Source organism: Ahaetulla prasina, chromosome 1 (genome assembly GCF_028640845.1).
Source record: "Ahaetulla prasina isolate Xishuangbanna chromosome 1, ASM2864084v1, whole genome shotgun sequence".
NCBI classification, from domain to species: Eukaryota; Metazoa; Chordata; class Lepidosauria; order Squamata; family Colubridae; genus Ahaetulla; species Ahaetulla prasina.
This window is the reverse complement of record NC_080539.1, coordinates 1,175,767-1,194,381: the sequence shown is the minus strand read 5'-3', so window position 1 is coordinate 1,194,381 and position 18,615 is coordinate 1,175,767. Positions and strand designations below refer to the sequence as shown.

At 50.5% G+C, this 18,615-nt stretch overlaps 1 long non-coding RNA gene across 4 annotated transcripts; it reads right to left on the bottom strand.

Annotated features, from left to right (window-relative positions):
* Window positions 1-4,460: 4,460 nt before the first annotated feature.
* LOC131188589 (uncharacterized) lies at window positions 4,461-16,650 on the bottom strand. Of its 4 annotated transcripts, XR_009152806.1 has the most exons (5): window positions 16,532-16,650; window positions 11,861-11,966; window positions 10,811-10,926; window positions 9,153-9,211; window positions 4,461-8,259 (listed from the first exon to the last, which is right to left on the bottom strand). It is a non-coding gene; the product is annotated as an uncharacterized LOC131188589 (long non-coding RNA). The 4 variants fall into 4 exon arrangements; XR_009152805.1 differs by lacking the exon at window positions 9,153-9,211; XR_009152804.1 differs by lacking the exon at window positions 4,461-8,259 and having other exon boundaries at window positions 8,936-9,211.
* Window positions 16,651-18,615: the final 1,965 nt, after the last annotated feature.

Here is an 18,615-nt window from a genome sequence, read left to right as displayed (position 1 = left end):
GTCACTGCTGGAGAGTCCAAACCACACGGTTAACCTAGGAGGGTACTAGACCCCTCCCCCCCCCGCTGCTCAGGGCCAGCTTTTGCAGTGAGTGGGTTGCTCTAGGTCCCGTCGTCCCCCCCCTCCCGCCTTGCTTGGAAGAAAACCAGCCCTTGAATTGAAGCCACGGGAGTGGCGTTTTAGCCAAGATCCACTAGGCCTTGTCTTGGTATACCAGGGTCCCCTTTCCCCTCCCCTGACCTGGGTCCAAGGATGTTGGCATCCCAGCTTTAGGGCATGCCAGGGTTAGTCTGCATCCCTCCAGCTTTTGATCCTCTTTTTTTTCATTCCCTCCAGTGTCTGTCTAGGACTTTGTTTCCAGGGCCTTGGTCCACAAGGAGAATATTCCTGGCCAGCTCAGGAGAGGAGCTGGGCTGTCCTGGTCCCCATGGCCACTGTCCTCTCCAGCCCTCCCCCCTTCCCCCCACTGCTCCTGCCCCCCATCCCCCTTGGAAGGGCCCAGCTGAGGCCTTTATCCAGTGAACACTTCACGGCAGCGTCTCTCCTCCTCCTCCTCCGGTTCCCCTTCAACCAGGAGCATGAAACCGTCCTTCGACAGGTGGGCCTGAGTGGGTCTCCTTGCAGGGGGAGGGGGTCTCTCCTTTGCACTGACCCCCAAGCCCAGGTTCAAGGAAGGGAGAAGGGCTCTCCTGTCCCCTTCTGGTTGGGCTGGTTTCAATCCTCTTCATTGCTGCTGCTCACGTGTGATGGTAGTCCTGCACAGATGAATAAATGTGTCTTGAGCTCGCGACGGAAGGTCCGGAGGTCCGGAAGTTTAAATCCCTCGCTTGTCCTTCGGCACTGCCAGCCCTCTGGGCTGGCACAGGTGGTGTGTGTGTGTGTGTGTGTGTGCAAGCAAAGGAGGAAGGTTTGGCCCCAAAGAGACGGGCAGGGGGCTGCACGGAGCAGAAGTGCCTGCTTGGTTTGGTTGGGGTCTGGCTGCTAGTTGTGGGGTGCAAGCAGAGGAGGAGCGAGACCAGAGTGGGCAGCCCGGGCCTCTTGCCCCATGTGCCTGGGTTTTGCATGCCCAATGCTCCTGAAGGTTCCTCCAGCATTAGCAACCGGGAGGGACTGGGGGTCTTTTGCTTGTGCCCCCTCCCAGGAGCTGGTTTAAAAAGGGGGGGGGCACTGAGACTGGCTGCAGGGTGAAGCTAAAGCTCTTGGGGCCTTTTTGACAATGGATTATAGAAAAGAGCAACGCTTTTTCTTTCCTTTGTTTTTTCTTTGGAAGACGTTTTGCTTCTGGCAGCAGAGTCGGACAGTGGGGAGGTTGGGGAGGAACATGGGCCAGTCCTGGGGGCTGGGGAGGGTTCGGACGAGGGCTCTGCGTCGGAGGCAGAGAGGCAGCTGGACAGCAGGGAGGCAGAGGAACAGCTGGAGCCCGTTCCCAGTGTGTGTATGTGCAGAGCTGCCAGAAGACAAGAACAACTAAGAAAGCAGGGTCGACTTGGGAGTAAAGCCACACCTTGGAGGTGATTGGCCCCTCCCATAGGAAACAAAAAGAGCGAATGGGGAGGGGTTTTTTGCAAGAAACAATTTGGTCTGTTGGTCGTTTGGAGAGTGGAAAGTTCTGTTCGTGACTCTTAAGAGACTCTGCGCCAAGTTTTGCCTTACTCTGCTGTGGGAAACGAGATATCTGGCAGCTTTCCAAGTGAGATAAGGTTTGTGTTGATAAATAGTCCTCTGAAAGACTGTTTGGACAGGCCTTGCTGACTGCAAATGCAAGGAGTTCACAGTCATGTAAATAAAAAGGGTTTTGCTGGGACCAAGACTCTGCTTCCGGCTTTTTAAGGGAGCCCAGGTCAGAGCATTCTCCTCCCAGAAGCTTCTTCAGCTCTGACTGGATGATGGGGAAAGGAAGGATTTATACTCCTTGCAGAGAGCTGGACATTTGCATCCTTATAGCAAGTCATTAAGGTCACCTGGAGGCTGTTCAATGTGGACCCAGATGGCCTCTTGGACCCCTCTTTCAAACCAGCCGTCCCCTCTTTCCCAAGTACAGGCTTTGCAGTCTTTAGAAGAGTGGCTTTTGTCTTTTAAAGGCAGATGCTGAATCTTATTCCACCTAGGTTGTGCCATGCGTTTGTGAAGTGGTTGTTTTGTTTCCCCAATGTACAGATCTGCACACGGCTCACTGCATTGTACTGCATATACCACGTTGCTCAGTTTGTGTCTGGGTGTTTTATCCTTGGGATGGACAAGCTTCTGCCGTTGTGTATTCTTGGGTTTGAAGCGTGCGTGTATGTTGTGTTGGCTGAAGATCCTCCTGAGCTCCAGTCTACAACACAGTCCGTTCAATAGTCCCAAGAAGGCTCCACCCCCATTTGCACCACTCAGAGGACACAGAGAAACCGCCCAGTGGCCTCAACGACCCTCTAAAAAGGATGCAAATGACCAGCTCTGTCTGCAAGGAGTATCAGTCCTTCCATTCACCACCATCTAGTCAGAGCTGGAGAAGCTTCTGGGATGAGAAGGGAAACGTCTTCAAAGAAAAACCAGAAAGTCCAGTTGCCTCTTTAAAAAAAAAGCATCTTTGGGACTTGAAATATAAACGTAATATAAAGGCTATATAATGCCTTTCTCTAGGTGAGATGGGCAGCCTGCAGGTCAGATCAATACAGGTAGTCCTCACTTAACAACCACAGTTGAGCCCCAGACTTCTGTTGCTAAGCAAGACTGTTGTTAAGTGAGTTTGGCTCCATTTTACGACCTTTCTTGCCCCAGTGGTTAGTTGTTCAGTCAGTCATCCGGTTGTTAAGTGAATCTGGCTCATACACTGACTTTGCTTGTCAGGTCGCAAGAGGCCCCTGCAACGGTCATAAATATGAGCTAGTTTGCCAAGCCCCTGACTTTTGACCCCGGGGATGCCGCAACAGTCATAACTCTGAAAAACGGTCATAATTCACTTTTTCCAGTGCCGTTGTAACTCCGAAGAGTCACTAAACATACTTGTAAGCCGAGGTATATAGCTGTAATACCATGCAAGAGGCAGGCAAGGTGGAGGACTGAGAGCAGGTGCCTTCCACCTGGCATGATGCACCTGGGGTCCCCTCTGGACGGAGCCACGATGAGAAGAGCAGGCCGAGGGCAAGGGCCTTTCACCCTGGCCAAATGCGGCCTCCCCAGGTTGTGTGAACCAAACCGTCAGGTTCTCCCTGTCGACCGGGGTGTGAATGCCTTGTCTGCCACCTGGCGTAAATCCGCCCACCTTACGGTTGCTCAGCAGCCCGCTGGGCAGAGGTTTCAAACTAGGGGCTCCAAGGAGGAGAAACATAGGCATGCTGAGCCCCAAGCTCAGGGCAGTCTACCAGAATACCTGCCGCTGAAGGTGAGACGGGTCTTGGGTCCAGACGTGGCCGGCCTCTCCTGCTGCTAGAGCCCGGGAGACGGTCGGTCCTGTGGGATCCATCCAGGGAGGGGCGAGAAGAGGCAGAAGAAACCGAAGGCGATGGGTCATTGGTGGCCCTTCCGGGCAGTTGAGTCCATGTAGGACTCTACCCAGCCAAGGACCTGCTGGCCAGCAACTGGGGGGGGGGGGTGTCTGATGGTGGTTAGATAAAAGAGAGGGGGGGGCTCTGCCTCTTGCTCAGAGTGCAAAGATGATTAGAGGCTAAAATACATCAAGAATTGGCTATGTCTAAAAAGGGCTGAGACAATAGCATCTTCCAATATTTGAGGGGCTTCAGAAAGGAGGAGGAGGAGGAGAACCTCTTCGCCAAAGGCCCTGAAGGCAGGACAAGAAGCAACGGATGGAAACTCTACCAGGAGAGGAAGCAACCTGGAATGGAGGAGCAATTTCCTGACAATGAGGACAATTAACCAGTGGAACAGCTGGCCACCAGAAGTTGTAGGTGCTCCATCACTGGAGGTTTCTAAGGAGAGGCTGGACAACCATTTGACCGGAATGGTGTAGGTAAGGCTTGGGGTGTCCAACCGTGGGAATTTTTAAGACTTGTGGACTTCAACTCCCAGAATTCCCCAGCCAGCATAGAACCCTCGGGGCACAATTTTTAAAAGTTCCCACGATTGGATACCCCTAGTGTAGGGTCTGTTGCTTGAGCAGGGGGCTGGACTAGAAGATCTCCAAGGCCCCTTCCAACACTCAATTTGTATTCTTTGATGATACAAGCCCACACATCTGGATGTTGTTGGAAGAGCCATAGGCGAGATGTTTCCGGAAGCGGTTGCTATTCAGAGGCCTGACCACAAGAGGGCAGCCCCAGCCAGCAGATCAGCCCTTTCCCTTCCAAGTGGTGGTCTCCAAACTCCACCCCCCCCCCTCCCAGGTGGCTTTGGGGGTCCTTGGGCAGCCTCTTCATAGCTGGAAACCCCTGGGGGCTCGAGGGTGTCTCAGCCTGGTTTCTTCTGGGTTGGTTTTCTGATTTACTTTTTTTTTTAAAAAAATCAAATTTGTACAGCCGCCCATCTCCCGAGATGCAACTTACAGCAATTGAACACACTATAAAAACAGAATCTACAATCAATCTAAAGTCCAGATTTTAAAAAATGCTATAAAATAAAAAATTTGAGCTCTGGGCCAAGTATGAGCACTCGCAGCATTGGTTGGCCCCGTCTCCATTCCCTGGGAGCCCCAGGCCTGATTGCATAGCCGGGCCTTTGGTGGGGTGGGGGGCTCCTGGTGGCCTCTGAGATGCGGTGATGTTTTGAGGGGTCCTTTCTGGTCTCCTTCGTCTGCCAGAAAACCACCCAGCTCAGAACACCCAAGGATCCCACAGGGTGCATCCTCCTCCACTCTGCATCACACACACACACACATACCCTTGCCTTCTAACACTGATGATGTTGCCTCTATGGGTCATGAAGTCTGCAAGAAAACAACTCCGCTCAGAGGTCAATAAAGGCCCATAATCCTCCTCCCTCCTCTTTGTCTCCCCCCGCCCCTTCATTCCTTCCTCTTCCTCCTTTCTACAACCTCCCTCTTCCAGCACTGATGATGCTACCTAGTTGGGTCATGAAATGTCTGCAAGGAAACCACCAAGTTCAGAGGGCACCAAGGATCAGGGGTGAAATGCACGGACCGGACCGGACCGGATTGCACGATCCGGTAGCAATCGTGGCCGGTGGTTTGGCGATCCGGTAGCGATGGCGGAGCAAAGCTTCCTGGTTTTAACCGGGAAGTAATGTGTTTTTTACCTTCTGTGCCTGCGCAGAAGGTTTTGCGCGTGCGCAGGTCTGTGCGTGCATGTGATGCGTGCAAGCAAACTGAGCCATGTGTGCACTTCCAAACCAGTAAGGAAGGTAAGTAGATTTCATCCCTGCCAAGGATCCCTCGGTGATCCTCATGATATTCTCCTCCCACCATTCTTCCTTGTAGGACTGATCATGTTCCCTAGTTGGGTCATGAAACGTCTGCTAGAAAACCACCAAGCTCAGAGAGCACAAAGGACCCCTCAGTCCTCCACCTCCTCAGACCCAACTTCCTCTTCTTCCCCCTCGTCCTATCCTCCTCCACCACCACCACCACTTCTTCCCCACAAACCCCCCCTCCCTTCTAGCACTGATAACATTCCCTAGTTGGGTGTCGTGTCCCACCCCCCACTCCGATGAACGAGTCAAGGAAGTCCGTGGCAAACTGGGCAACGAAGCCTCTGCAGCTTGCCAAGTCCCTTCGAGGTTTATCAGGGCAGGCAGGAGTCCAAGTTGTGACTTCAGCGATAGGGTCCGATATCAGCAAACTAGATAAGACTTTGCTTGACTCAAGGTTGGAATGCCAAAAGCAGGTCCTTTGTATAGGCTGTGGGGTGTGGCTCCATGACTCAGCATTTATCCAGGCCTGCCCCTCCCTTCTGCTGGCGTCGCCTCTCAGATCTCCGGAAGCGAGGGTCCTCCCACTTTGAATTGTCTTCTGCTGTTTGGGAAAGGGAGGGGTCAGAAGGAGTAGGCCCGGGCAATTCCAATACCGGGCTGGCTTCCTCTGACAGCTGAGCCAAAGGAACACACGCCAGGGCCAGGGCCGGGGGCTGGAGGCATGACAGGCCATTCATCTTCATTATCAGACTCAGAGTCTGATAACAGGCCCGGTTGGAGACGGGAGGGGGCCGGCCGAGGAGAGGAGGGGGGACGAGTCACAACATTGGGTCATGAAACGTCTGCCCGAAACCCACCCAGCTCAGGGAGCCCTGAGGCCCCTTCCTTTCCACCCTGAGCTACACAGAGTCTCCTCCTTCCTTGGCCCCAGAGTGGGGGCGATGCCCTGGCCGCCTTCCTGCCTTGGCTCCGGGCTAAAACATGCAGAGCAGCACAAAGGGCTTTTCAGGTAGCTCCCCTCCCTGCCCAACCGCTTCCCTGCCCGGCTGCTTGGGCAAAAGACGAGACTTGCTGAACGTGGCAGGGATGCCAGGAGGAGCACGAAGAAAACGGGGCAGAAGACCTCCACTCCTCTTGGCATGGCAGCCCCACAGGGCAGAGTGTCCTGGACTTACAACGATCCCTTTAATGACCACTCAGAGTTACGAGGGTGGTGCAAAAAAGGGGGACTTATCCTCACGTTGTAGCTAAGCATATGACCAAAATTGGGGCGCTTGGGACTTCCCCAGAAGCAAAGTCAGTGGGAGGGGGGGGAAACAGGTTTCGCTTAAGGACCATAGGATTCGCTTAGCAACCGTGGCAAAAAAGTGATAAGGCTGGGCTCATTGAACAACCGCCTCACTTAAGTGACAGACATTCCAGCCCCATAAGCCACAGACCGCTTGGAGCGCCCAGTAGAAAGGAGAGCAGAGCAGCTGGCAAAATGGGGCTTCTTTGGGCCCCTTTCTGAGTCCCTCCCGTCCCATAGCAGCCCCTTTGCTTCTGCCGGCTTTGACTGTGAGGCCCAGCGTTCCTAGACCACATGAAGGCCCAGCGGCAGCATAAATGCAAGCTTGGCTGCAGATGTCTCTGGGGGGGGGGACACGAGACAGCTTGGCCGCCTATTGGCACAATATACGACCTCATTTGAGCCCCAGATTTCCATTGCTAAGCAAGGCAGTGAGTTTTGCTCCAGTTTCCGATGTTTCTGGGCACCACCGTTTATTTATTTTATTATTTTGATTTATATTAAATCTGGAGAGAACTTAACGGTATATTTATATACCGTTGAGCGAATCCCTGCCCAGGGTCCCAGGCTAGCAACCCTGTTCTTCAGGGAACCTGCCTTCCTCCTTGAGTTTCTTGGTCAAAGAAGGTCGCAAAAGAGGATCACGACCTCCCCCGCCCGAGAAACCTGCGACCGTCATAAATATGAACCCAAACACCTGAATTTTGATCCCTTAACCGTGGAGATGCTGCAACGGTCGTAAGTGTGAAAAACGGTCGTGAGCCCTTTCAGCGCCGTTGTAACTTCGGTCCCTAATTGAATGGTGCCACGTTGTGGACCCCCCTGCCTGTTCTCATTTCCCTGCTCTTGGCAAGGCCTTCCAGAGCAGGGCTCTCCGACCTTGGCAACTTTAAACCTGGCGGACTGAAGACTGAAGCCGGCCAGGAAGTTGCCAAGGCTGGAGACCCCTTGCTCCAGAGAATCCCTCCGCTGCTTCTCCCATCATTGGGTGGGCAGCGAGAAGAACCAGGAACTCTGCTGGCTTTGCCACCCGCGCTCGCTGCCCACCCCAGCCGGGAAGGCAAAGCCGGCTGCTCAGCAGCTGCTTCAGGAGACCCTCTTTGGTGCTGGGTGTCACACCTGGGCAGAGTGGTGCCAGCTCAGATTGTTTTTCGGCTGCAGCTGACTCTGCCCGGGTGCCAGGAGGGCCTCTGGGGAGGGCAAACACCTGCGCCTAGTCGGTGGCCTCTTGATTCCGCCAGGCGCCCCAACGTCATCTTGGCCCAGCTCTGGTTTCAGGCACTGCCATCTGCTGCCAGGCACGTTTTGCAGTCCGGAGAACGAAGGAAGACGCTCGCCCACATCCAGGACTCTCTTTCTGAATATTATTTTAATTTTAATTCTATTTGCCTTTTGCCAGCATTGCACCGTGTTCATCTTTTACCATTATAAGACCCCCAAAGTTACCCCAAGGTCAGGTGGGGAAACAATGAATTTTATAAATTCACATTTTATAAATTTATTACATGATTATTCTCTTTTATTATTTTTCTTTAATATTTATTAAATTTCCAAAAGTTAAAATACACAATGCAAATTAGTTTTATTGTTTTATATATGAGGTTTTTATATTCCTGTAAGCCGTCTTGAGTCGCCGTGTGCGAATAGGCGGCAGTATAAATTTCCTGAAATAAATAAATAAAAATAAAGAAATAAATGCAGGCAGTCCTTGACTTAACGACCACAATGGAGGCCAATAGTTCTGTTGTTAATTGAGGACCTGTATACTGCACGAATCAAGAAGAGGGCCGTGAAAATATTTGCAGATCCCTCGCATCCTGGACATAAACTGTTTCAAGTCCTACCCTCAAAACGACGCTATAGAGCACTGCACACCAGAACAACTAGACACAAGAACAGTTTTTTCCCGAAGGCCATCACTCTGCTAAACAAATAATTCCCTCAACACTGTCAGACTATTTACTGAATCTGCACTACTATTAATCGTTTCATAGTTCCCATCACCAATCTCTTTCCACTTATGACTGTATGACTATAACTTGTTGCTGGCAATCCTTATGATTTATATTGATATACTGACCATCAATTGTGTTGTAAATGTTGTACCTTGATGAAGGTATCTTTTCTTTTATGTACACTGAGAGCATATGCACCAAGACAAATTCCTTGTGTGTCCAATCACACTTGGCCAATAAAATTCTATTCTATTCTATTCTATGCACCAAGACAAATTCCTTGTGTGTCCAATCACACTTGGCCAATTAAAAAAAATAATTCTAATTCTAATTCTAATTAAATGAAAGATTTGTCAAGTGATTTTGCTCTGTTTTACAGCCTTTCTTTCCACAATAGTTAAGCAACTCACTTGCAGTTGTGAAATGGGTCACATGGTTGTTAAGCAAATCCAGCTTTCCCATGGACAGAAGATTGTGAAAGGGGATGACGTGACCTCCGGATGCTGCGACCGTCATAAATATGAGTCAGTTGCCAAGAAGGCCTGAATTTTGATCAGGTGACTGTGGGGATGTTGCAACAGTGTGAAAAACGGTAAACTCACTTTTTTTAATGCTGTTGTACCTTGGAACGGTCACTAAAGGAACTGTTGTAAGTTGAAGACTACCAGTAAATAAATAAACAATAAAAATAATTTTGAGCCCCGTTTCAGCAGCACATCCTGATTAAAAAGCCAGCCCCTGTCCTCTGGCAGACTCTAGTTTGCTGACTCTGGGCCCCCACCCATCTTTTTTAGGGACCCCCAAAGGTCAAAGGTCTCTGCCCCAGAAGCGGTCGCTTCGGCCTCCCCTTTGACTTTCCAATTATTTATTTGTGAAGAAAATTAGAGCAGGGGTCTCCAACCTTGGCAACTTTAAGACTTAATATAATATAATATAACAACAGAGTAGGAAGGGACCTTGGAGGCCTTCTAGTCCAACCCCCTGCCCAGGCAGGAAACCCTACACCATCTCAGTCAGATGGTTATCCAACATTTTCTTAAAAATTTCCAGTGTTGGAGCATTCACAACTTCTGCAGGCAAGTCGTTCCACTTAATTGTTCTAACTGTCAGGAAATTTCTCCTTAGTTCTAAGTTGCTTCTTTCCTTGATTAGTTTCCACCCATTGCTTCTTGTTCTACCCTCAGGTGCTTTGGAGAATAGTTGACTCCCTCTTCTTTGTGGCAACCCCTGAGATATTGGAAGACTGCTATCATGTCTCCCCTAGTCCTTCTTTTCATTAAACTAGACATACCCAGTTCCTGCAACCGTTCTTCATATGTTTTAGCCTCTAATCATCTTTGTTGCTCTTCTCTGCACTCTTTCTAGAGTCTCAACATCTTTTTTACATCGTGGCGACCAAAACTGGATGCAATATTCCAAGTGTGGCCTTACCAAGGCATTATAAAGTGGCACGTTGAGTGCGGTTGGTCAGCCAGTTACGAATCCATCTGGTGGTGGTGCTGTCTAACCCACATTTTTCTACTTTATCTAGTAGTAATTATGGTCTACTTTATCAAATGCTTTACTGAGTCCAAGTAAATTATATCGACAGCATTCCTCTGGTCTACTAATTTTGTCATTTTGTCAAAGAATGCGATAAGATTAGTCTGGCATGATCTGTTTTTGACAAACCTGTGGACTTCAATTTCCAGAATTCCTCAGCCAGCTTGGCTTTTGGGAATTTGAATTCTGGGAATTGAAGTCCACAGGTCTTAAAACAAAGCTGGCTGAGGAATTCTGGGAGTTGAAGTGCACAACTCTTAAAGTTGCCAAGATTGGAGACCCCTGATGTAGAGTATGGCTGAGCAACTCATTCACAGTAACTCCAGAAGGCTTAAAGAAATGACACCCCAAATGCAAAGCCCCCCCCCTCCCCGCCCTGGGCACCCTGATCGTATCACCCACTTGATGGGCTCCGTATCACCCTGGATCCCCAGGTCTGTCAACCGAACCCCCATCTTCAGGACCTTTTGGAAAAATGCCAAGGTGAAGACGGGGCTTATCTCCACCGTCTCAAAACAAGAACTCCCTTCTGACCTGCCAACCCAGAGAAGAGACTAGAATAATAACTTTATTGTCACTTTGAATATATCCCAATCAGCATCCATTAAAGTAAAATTTCGCTGCATGCAGCTCTCAAAGGGTCCCCACCTCCAATATACGCTACATAACAGAACAAATAAATAAATACAGATAAATACAGAATTATGCATATACTCACGTATATTATATGAAAGAACTTATGCCCAGACCCTGCCCATTGCCAGGCTAACACAGAAACCTGCCAGCTGAAATGATCCTGCAGGGCGACCTAAAGATTGGCGGCTATAAATGCCACTGAATAAGAAAAGAATAAGAGAATGACGGAGTTGGAAGGGGCCTTGGAGGTCATCTAGTCCAACCCACTGCTCAAGCAGGAGATCCTATCCCATTCCAGATAAATGGCTGTCCAGTCTCTTCTTAAATACTTCCAGTGAGGGATCAACCACGATTTCTGGTGGCCAGCTGTTCCACTGGTTAATTGTTCTCACTGTTAGGACATTTCTCCTTCGTTCCGGGTTTCTTCTCTCCTTAATTAGTTTCCTTCGCTTGCCCTCCCTCCCTCCCTTCGTTCCTTCCTTCCTTCCTGAATCATAGAAACCCAGGGTTGGAAGGAACCTTGAAGGTCTCCTAGTGCAACCTCCTGCTCAAACAGGAGATCCTGTCCAGTCTCTTCTTAAAAACCTCGGGTGATGGAGCACCCACAACCTCTGGTGGCAAGCTGTTCCCCTGGTTAACTGTTGTAATTGTCAGGAAATTAGTTCCGGGTTGCTTCTCTCCTTGATTAGTTTCCATCCATTGCTTCTTGTCCTGCCATCGGGAGAAGAGGTTGCCCCCCCTCCACTTCTTTGTGCTTAAATTCCATATGTTAGGGGACACACCCACACACACCCACACACACACACCCCGGTTTGGTTGCAGGCAGATGCGCCAGCGTATTCATCTGCTAATGCATCGCATCGTTGGGGGTTATTGTGGCCGCATGCCGTTTTCCTACCCGGGGGGCAGAGAGGCATCCATGCACAGCGGATGGGTAAACCAAGCGGAGTGGTGCCAGGCGGTGCCGGCCAGACGCAGGGCAGGCAAGTGTGGCTTTTCCACACACCTCCACTGTCTGGCAAAGGTTGCCGTCGCATCTGGAGAGCCACCCTCTGTTTTTCCCCAACTGTCTGCTTTGTGCAATTCTCCGATCACCCCGTTGTCGTTCATGAGAAAAATCATGCTTACTCACAATAAGAGATGGGCGGGGCATATAAATAGATTTATTTTGTTTTGGTTGGTTGGTTGGTTGGTTGGTTTGGCACGCTCACATCGCCTTTCGATAAAAAGCACAAGAGCTCAAACGACAAAAGATGAAATCTAACGTATTGTCAACATATACAGGGAGTCCTTGACTTACGACCTCAATTGAGCCCAGGCTCACTTTTGCCTGGCTTCCCCATTGACTTTGTCAGGACGCAAAAGGGGATCATGTGACCGTCATATCTGCCAATGGCCAAGAGTCCAAATTTTGTCACTGTGGGACGCTAAAACGGTCATAAATATGAGTCAGTTCCTAAGAGTTTGGCAACTGACTCCTGGCCCCCTGTCTGCCCATCTGTGACTGGCACAGAAGTTGCCTATTGGGTGCCACCTGGCACTCCACAGGGCCCTGATGGTCCACTTGTCTGCCAGCCACAGGTGCCAAAGCAGAGAGAGGCCTTGGCAGCCCTGCTTGACCCAATGACTGCTGGGCACAGGGCTCTGGGCAGCCCTGAGCGGGCCAAGCTGAGCCTTCACACCCATCGATGCCTCCCAAGCAGGGCAGGCAGCAGGCAGAAAGCCTTTCTAGCTGCCAAGGGCAGGTGGCAGGCCAGGATTAAGCAGTAGGCACCGCCCCCCCCCTGGATGGAGAGGATGGATGCAGAGAGAGAGAGAGACAAGCTGGCAAGCCCATCTTTAGGACTCTGGGCAGTTCTGCTGTGCCCCATGATTGGCCCGGGAATGGGTCCATGCCGGCCTTCCCGTTTCTTACTGCATCGGTTTCGGAGTTCTCAGCAACAACCGTAAAACCTCAGGTCAGAAAACAGGGCGGCTGAAATGAAAAATCCACCCCTGGATAATGAGACGGGTGGCATACAAATGAATGAATGGATGGATGAATGAATGAAAGAAAGAAAGAATGGAGGAAGGGAGCAAGAAAAAAGAGAAAGAAAGAGAGAGAAAGAGAAAAAGAATGAAAGAAAAAGAAAGGAAAGAAAGAAGGAAAAAAGAGAAGAAATAGAGAGGGAAGGGGGGAGGAAGATAGAGAAAGGAAGGGAAAGGAAAGGAAGGAAGGAAGGAAGGAAGGAAGGAGGAAGGAATGAAAGAAAAAATGAAGGAAGATAAGTCTGGCTTTGCAAATGAACTTTCTTTACCCCACAGAAGCCAGTCTAACGTCTGGGAATCCGCCTCAGCCCCTTCCTCCCTCCTCCCTCCCTCCCTCCATCTGTTGCGAATTAGAGGAGCAAAGTGCCCTTCAATGACAGATCAGGCTAATGGGTGGGGGGTTCCCTGCCCTTGCGCAGCTGCTCCCTGAGCTGTCTGGCCGGGGTCTGGCGGGAGCATTGGGAGTCGTTCTCTTTTTTCTCTTTTTCTCTCTAGTTTCTCCCTCCCTCTCTCTCTCTCTCTCTGTGTGTGTGTGAGAGAGAGAGAGGGAGAGACAGAGAGAGAGAGAGGGGGGGGGAAAGGCGTGGCAGAGAGACCAAGTCCAACCTCCCTTGGACTCCATTGACCCTTGTCTGACTCCAACCAGGGAGCTAACTTCCATGTGAGAAGATTCTTGTGCAGAGGCTCTTAGCAATAAAGTGGAGGTTCAATTCATCTGAACTGAACCTTTGCTTGTGGACCTGAAAGGAAAACGGGGAAGAGAAAAAGATGAGGAAAGTAAGAAAGAAAAAAATGGAGGGGAGGGATTGAAGGAAAGACGAGAGGGAGGAGAAAAATGAAAAAGACAGAAAAAGAAAGGGAAGGGAAGGGAAGGAAGGGAAAAAAAAACGTCAAGAGGGGAAAAGATGATAAGGAAATAAGTGTGGGAAAAGGGGCGGCAGAGCTGGGGGAGGCGGAGTGAAATGAGCCATCAGTCTAGCATCCCTATATAGCCACAAACAAACCAAGTCCAACCTCCCTTGAATTCTGTTGATCCTCATCTAACCTGACCATTAGTTGAGAAGATTCCTGTGGATATTATTATTATTATTATTATTATTATTATTTATTCGATTTTTATACCGCCCTTCTCCCGAAGGACTCAGGGCGGTGTACAGCCAGGATAAAACAAATGGTACAATATACAATTAAAATACAGATTAAAAAACTTATTATATAGTTGGCCTAAAAACTTTAAAATATGTAAAACTAAAACCCCTTAAAATTAATAGGCTTTTAGCAATAGATCTGCTTCATTGGACCTTCACGTGTGGGCCTGGCCTTTCACACCTGACAGCGTGTGTGTGGTGTGTGTCTGTGTGTGACTTGCTGGGGTGGGGAGGGACTCCAAAGGCTGACCCTTGGAGGGCTGAAACGAAGGGTCAGCTGGCATGTTTGTGGGAGCCCCTTTCTGGCTCTGAGGGTGCAGATATTTGCGTCACCCTCCCGATGTCTTCCCAAGTGAGGCAGCCGACCACAGGACAGGCCTGCCGGTCACTGGTTTCAATTTTCAATTCAGAATAGAGCTGGAAGGGACCTTGGAGGTCTTCTAGTCCAGCCCCCTGCTCAAGCAGGAGACCCTACACCATTTCAGACAGTCTTTCCTTCAAAACCTCCAGTGGTGGAGCAGCCATAACTTCTGGTGGCCAGCTGTTCCACTGGTTAATTGTCCTCACTGTCAGGAAGTTTCTCCTGAATTCCAGGTTGCTTCTCTCCTTGGTCAGTTTCCACCTGTTGCTTCTTGTCCTGCCTTCCGGGGCTTTGGAGCAGGGGTCTCCAACCTTAGGCCACTAGAAGTCTTGTGGACTTCAATTCCCAGAATTCCTCAGCCAGCAAAGTCCACAAGACTTAAAGTGGCCTAAGGTTGGAGACCTCTGCTTTGGAGAATAGGTTGGACCCCCCCCCTCTCTTTTTTTAGGCAGCCCCTCAAATATTGTAATCCTGCCGTCATGTCCCCCCTCCCTCGTCCTTCTCTTCCTTAGTTCTTCCTATGTTTTTGTCTCCAGGCCTTTAATCGTCTTAGTTGCTCTTCTGCGCACTTTGCTTCTGCCTCTGTGAGATGCCCCTCCCTCCCCCCAGCAATTTCCCCCAAGGCGGGAGGGGGGAGGGGAGGACGCCCCATTTTGAGTGAATTAGCTCCTGCCCTATGGACATGTGGGTCAGCGATTAAAGCAGAAGCTAATGCCCGAATCCCGAGGGCGGAGAGAAGTGGGGGAGGAGAGAAGAGACAGGATTTCACTCTTAATCCCCACTGCCCTGCTGTTCACCCCCCCCACCCCCCTCACCCCCCACCCCCCCAAAAGGAAAGTCAGTAGGACTGAAAGCTTCTGAGATCTGTCATCTTCTGGGCACCGGTGACATTTAAAGGGCAGCATCCTTCCTCCCCATGCTGGGCACCCCAGCTGCCCCTTCTGCCAGACACACACACACAAACACACACACACACACACACACACACACACACCCCGGCCAGGCAAGGGTAGCCCAGCCCCAGAGCCAGCGCTGGTGAAAAATTCAAAAGGGCATTTTGGGAAGGGTGATCTTGTGGAGTGGAAAGGAAGCGAGCAGTGCCAAATTCACCCATGAAAATGGTGTAAATGGAGCAGCGGGATTTGAACACCGGTGGCAGATTTGACTTCCGGGAGTCCACCTGAGCGTTTCCTGTTCTTTAAAGACCTTCTTTGTTGAGACTCTGGAAAAAGTGCAGAGAAGAGCAACCAGGATGATGAGGGGATGATTGGAGGCTAAATACCTACGATGGACGGTTGCAGGAACTGGGCCTGGCTAGTCTAAGGAAGAGAAGGACCAGGGGAGACAGGAGAGCATCTCCCAATATTTGAGGGGCTGCCCCAGAGAGAAGGAAGGGGGTCAAGCTGTTTTCCAAGGTACCTGACAAGGAATAATGGATGGAGAGATTCAACCTGGAAATAAGGAGGAAGTTCCTGACCGTGAGAACAATCAACCAATGGAACAGAAGTTGCCTTCGGAAGTTGTGGGAGCTTTATCCCTGGAGGCTTTCAAGGGGAAACTGGACAGAAATGGTGTATGGTCTCCTGCTTGGGCAGGGAATTGGACTAGATGACCTCTAAGGTCCATTCCAAATCTGTTCATCTGTTACATTTTTCTTGGACATTAGGCTTTCCCCCCCTCCCGATAGAGTTGAGAAAGAGACAACTCTGTAAAGAATCATAGAACCATAGGGGCTGGAAGGGACCTTGGAGGTCATCAAGTCCAACCTCCCCCCGCCCAAGGCACATCTTAGACCATCTGGACAAATGGTGGCCCAGTCTCTTCTTGAAAACCCCCCGTGATGGAGCACCTACAGCTTCTAAAGACAAACAGTTCCAGGGGTTAATTGTCCTCACAGTCAGGAAATTCCTCCTTAGTTCCAGGTTGCTTCTCTCCTTGATGAGTTTCCATCCGTTGCTGCTTCTCCTGCCTTCTGGTGCTTTGGAGAATATGTGGGAAACCCCCCCCCCCTTCTCTGTGGCAGCCCCTCAAACATTGGAAGATGCTATCATGTCACCCTGGTCCTTGTTCTGTTTTTCCCCTGATCATCCTCAAAGCCCCATTCCACATTTCTTAAAATCTGGTACCCAGAATGACACAAAGCATTCAAGGTCAGAACCGCCACCGGGATGTAGAAATGGCATTTTGGTCCCAAAGCGGCCTCCCCCATTCTCTGCACGCCTCTTGGAAGCTTCTTTCCCAAGTTAAAACAAACGAACAAACAAACCTTTGCAAGCCCCCTTAAATGTCACTGCTATTTACAGGCCAGCAGAGGAAAGTCTGGTGCAATCGACAGGAATCCTGAACGTGATTTTTGGAAGGCAGCTGACTCCGGTCTGCTTCCGGTTTGCCCTGGGAAGGAATTTTTTTTTTTTTAATTTTCCTGCTACCTGGCCTGACTCAGGAGAGGCGTTGGCTAGGCTGACTCGTCTGGGGGGAGAGAAAACCCCAGAATGCAGAGATTCCCCAGGTGCTGATTCAGTCACCCAGATACATTATTTCTATCATTAAAGAACCAGCAATTATTTCTTTTAACGGCCTGTGAGTAACCTGGCGGATCAGGTATCAAAGGAGGCAGCCGTTGGCTAAGGCAACCAGCTGAGAAAACAAAAAGGGGATTAACGCATCAGTTCCTCTTCCTCTTCTGGCGCTTTGCATCTTCAACCCACCCTGGAGAGTCCTTTCCCCACAAAGGTCTGCAGACTGAAAGAGACCCTCCCCTCCTAGGAGTCACGGAAGCCCCCACACCCCACTCTCCCCCCCCCCCCGCAACCAAGCAAGGCAGGAGCCCCGAGAGATTGTGTGTGTGTGGGGGGGGAAATCCAGCCATTCACCAGAAAAACCAGCAAAACCTGTTTGTGTGGCTAAGATCTCTTCAGGATTGTCGCTGCTCAGACGGAAACAAAAGTTCTAGTTTTTCGTGGCTTGCCAAGATCCCAGGCCTGGACACCCCAGCTCTTCAGGGAAATGGGTCTCTTGCAGCCCCTGGTTGCAATTGGGGGCGATGGGGGCTCCCTTGGCTTTCCTTCGTAGAGAAGGGCTGCAAGGCAGCTGGGGGGGGGGTCTCCAGCTGGAATTAGCCCCACCATCCCATTGCATCTTGCAACCCGTTCCTTACAACCTTTGTCAAGAATTGTTTTACTCCTCCTGATCACGATCCTGCAACCCCAGGCTGGAGGTGGTGGAGGGAGCCTCCCCAGGCACACGTGTTGCGTGGAAGGAGCTCCGGGTCACAACTTATGTGGCTTCTCTTCTAGGCGAAGGCTCCAAGGGCTTTGAGCAGCCTTTCGGTCGTGGAAGGGCTGCCCTGAGCTGGGAGCGTCCCTGCCCACCTCGGAGGGAGAAGGCAGCCACACCCGGCCATTAAAAGACCTCTATATATATAATATATAACAACAGAGTTGGAAGGGACCTTGGAGGCCTTCTAGTCCAACCCCCTGCCCAGGCAGGAAACCCTACACCATCTCAGTCAGATGGTTATCCAACATTTTCTTAAAAATTTCCAGTGTTGGAGCATTCACAACTTCTGCAGGCAAGTCATTTATTCATTGTTCTAACTGTCAGGAAATTTCTCCTTAATTCTAAGTTGCTTCTCTCCTTGATGAGTTTCCACCCATTGCTTCTTGTTCTACCCTCAGGTGTTTGGAGAATAGTTTGACTCCCTCTTCTTTGTGGCAGCCCCTGAGATATTGGAACACTGCTATCATGTCTCCCTTAGTCCTTCTTTTCGTTAAACTAGACATACCCAGTTCCTGCAACCGTTCTTCATATGTTTTAGCCTCCAGTCCCCTAATCATCTTTCTATGTCTGTGTGTTTATGCATGTGTATGTTTGTGTATGTGTATGCCAAAGACCCAGCAGTAGCCACAGCCTTGCCCCTTCCATGGGAGATGGGAAAATGCTGGGGGGAGGGACAAATGGAAGCCCCTGGAATTGAGGGGGCTCTGAAAAGAAAATGGGGTGCCCCAAACTGCAATGGAAGCCTGCACAGGGGGTCACTGGGAGATGAGATTCACGGATAAGGAAGTAGCACTGATGATGTTCCCTAGTTGGGTCATGAAACGTCTTCAAGAAAACCACCAAGCTCAGAGAGCACCAAGGACCCCACAGTCCTCCCCCTCCTCCACAAACCCCCCTCCCTTCTAGCACTGATGACGTTCCCTAGTTGGGTCATGAAACGTCTGCCAGAAACCCACCCAGCTCAGGGAGCCCCGAGGCCCCTTCCTTTCCACCCTGAGCTACACAGATTCTCCTCCTTCCTTGGCCCCAGAGTTGGGGCGGTGCCCTGGCCGCCTTCCTGCCTTGGCTCCG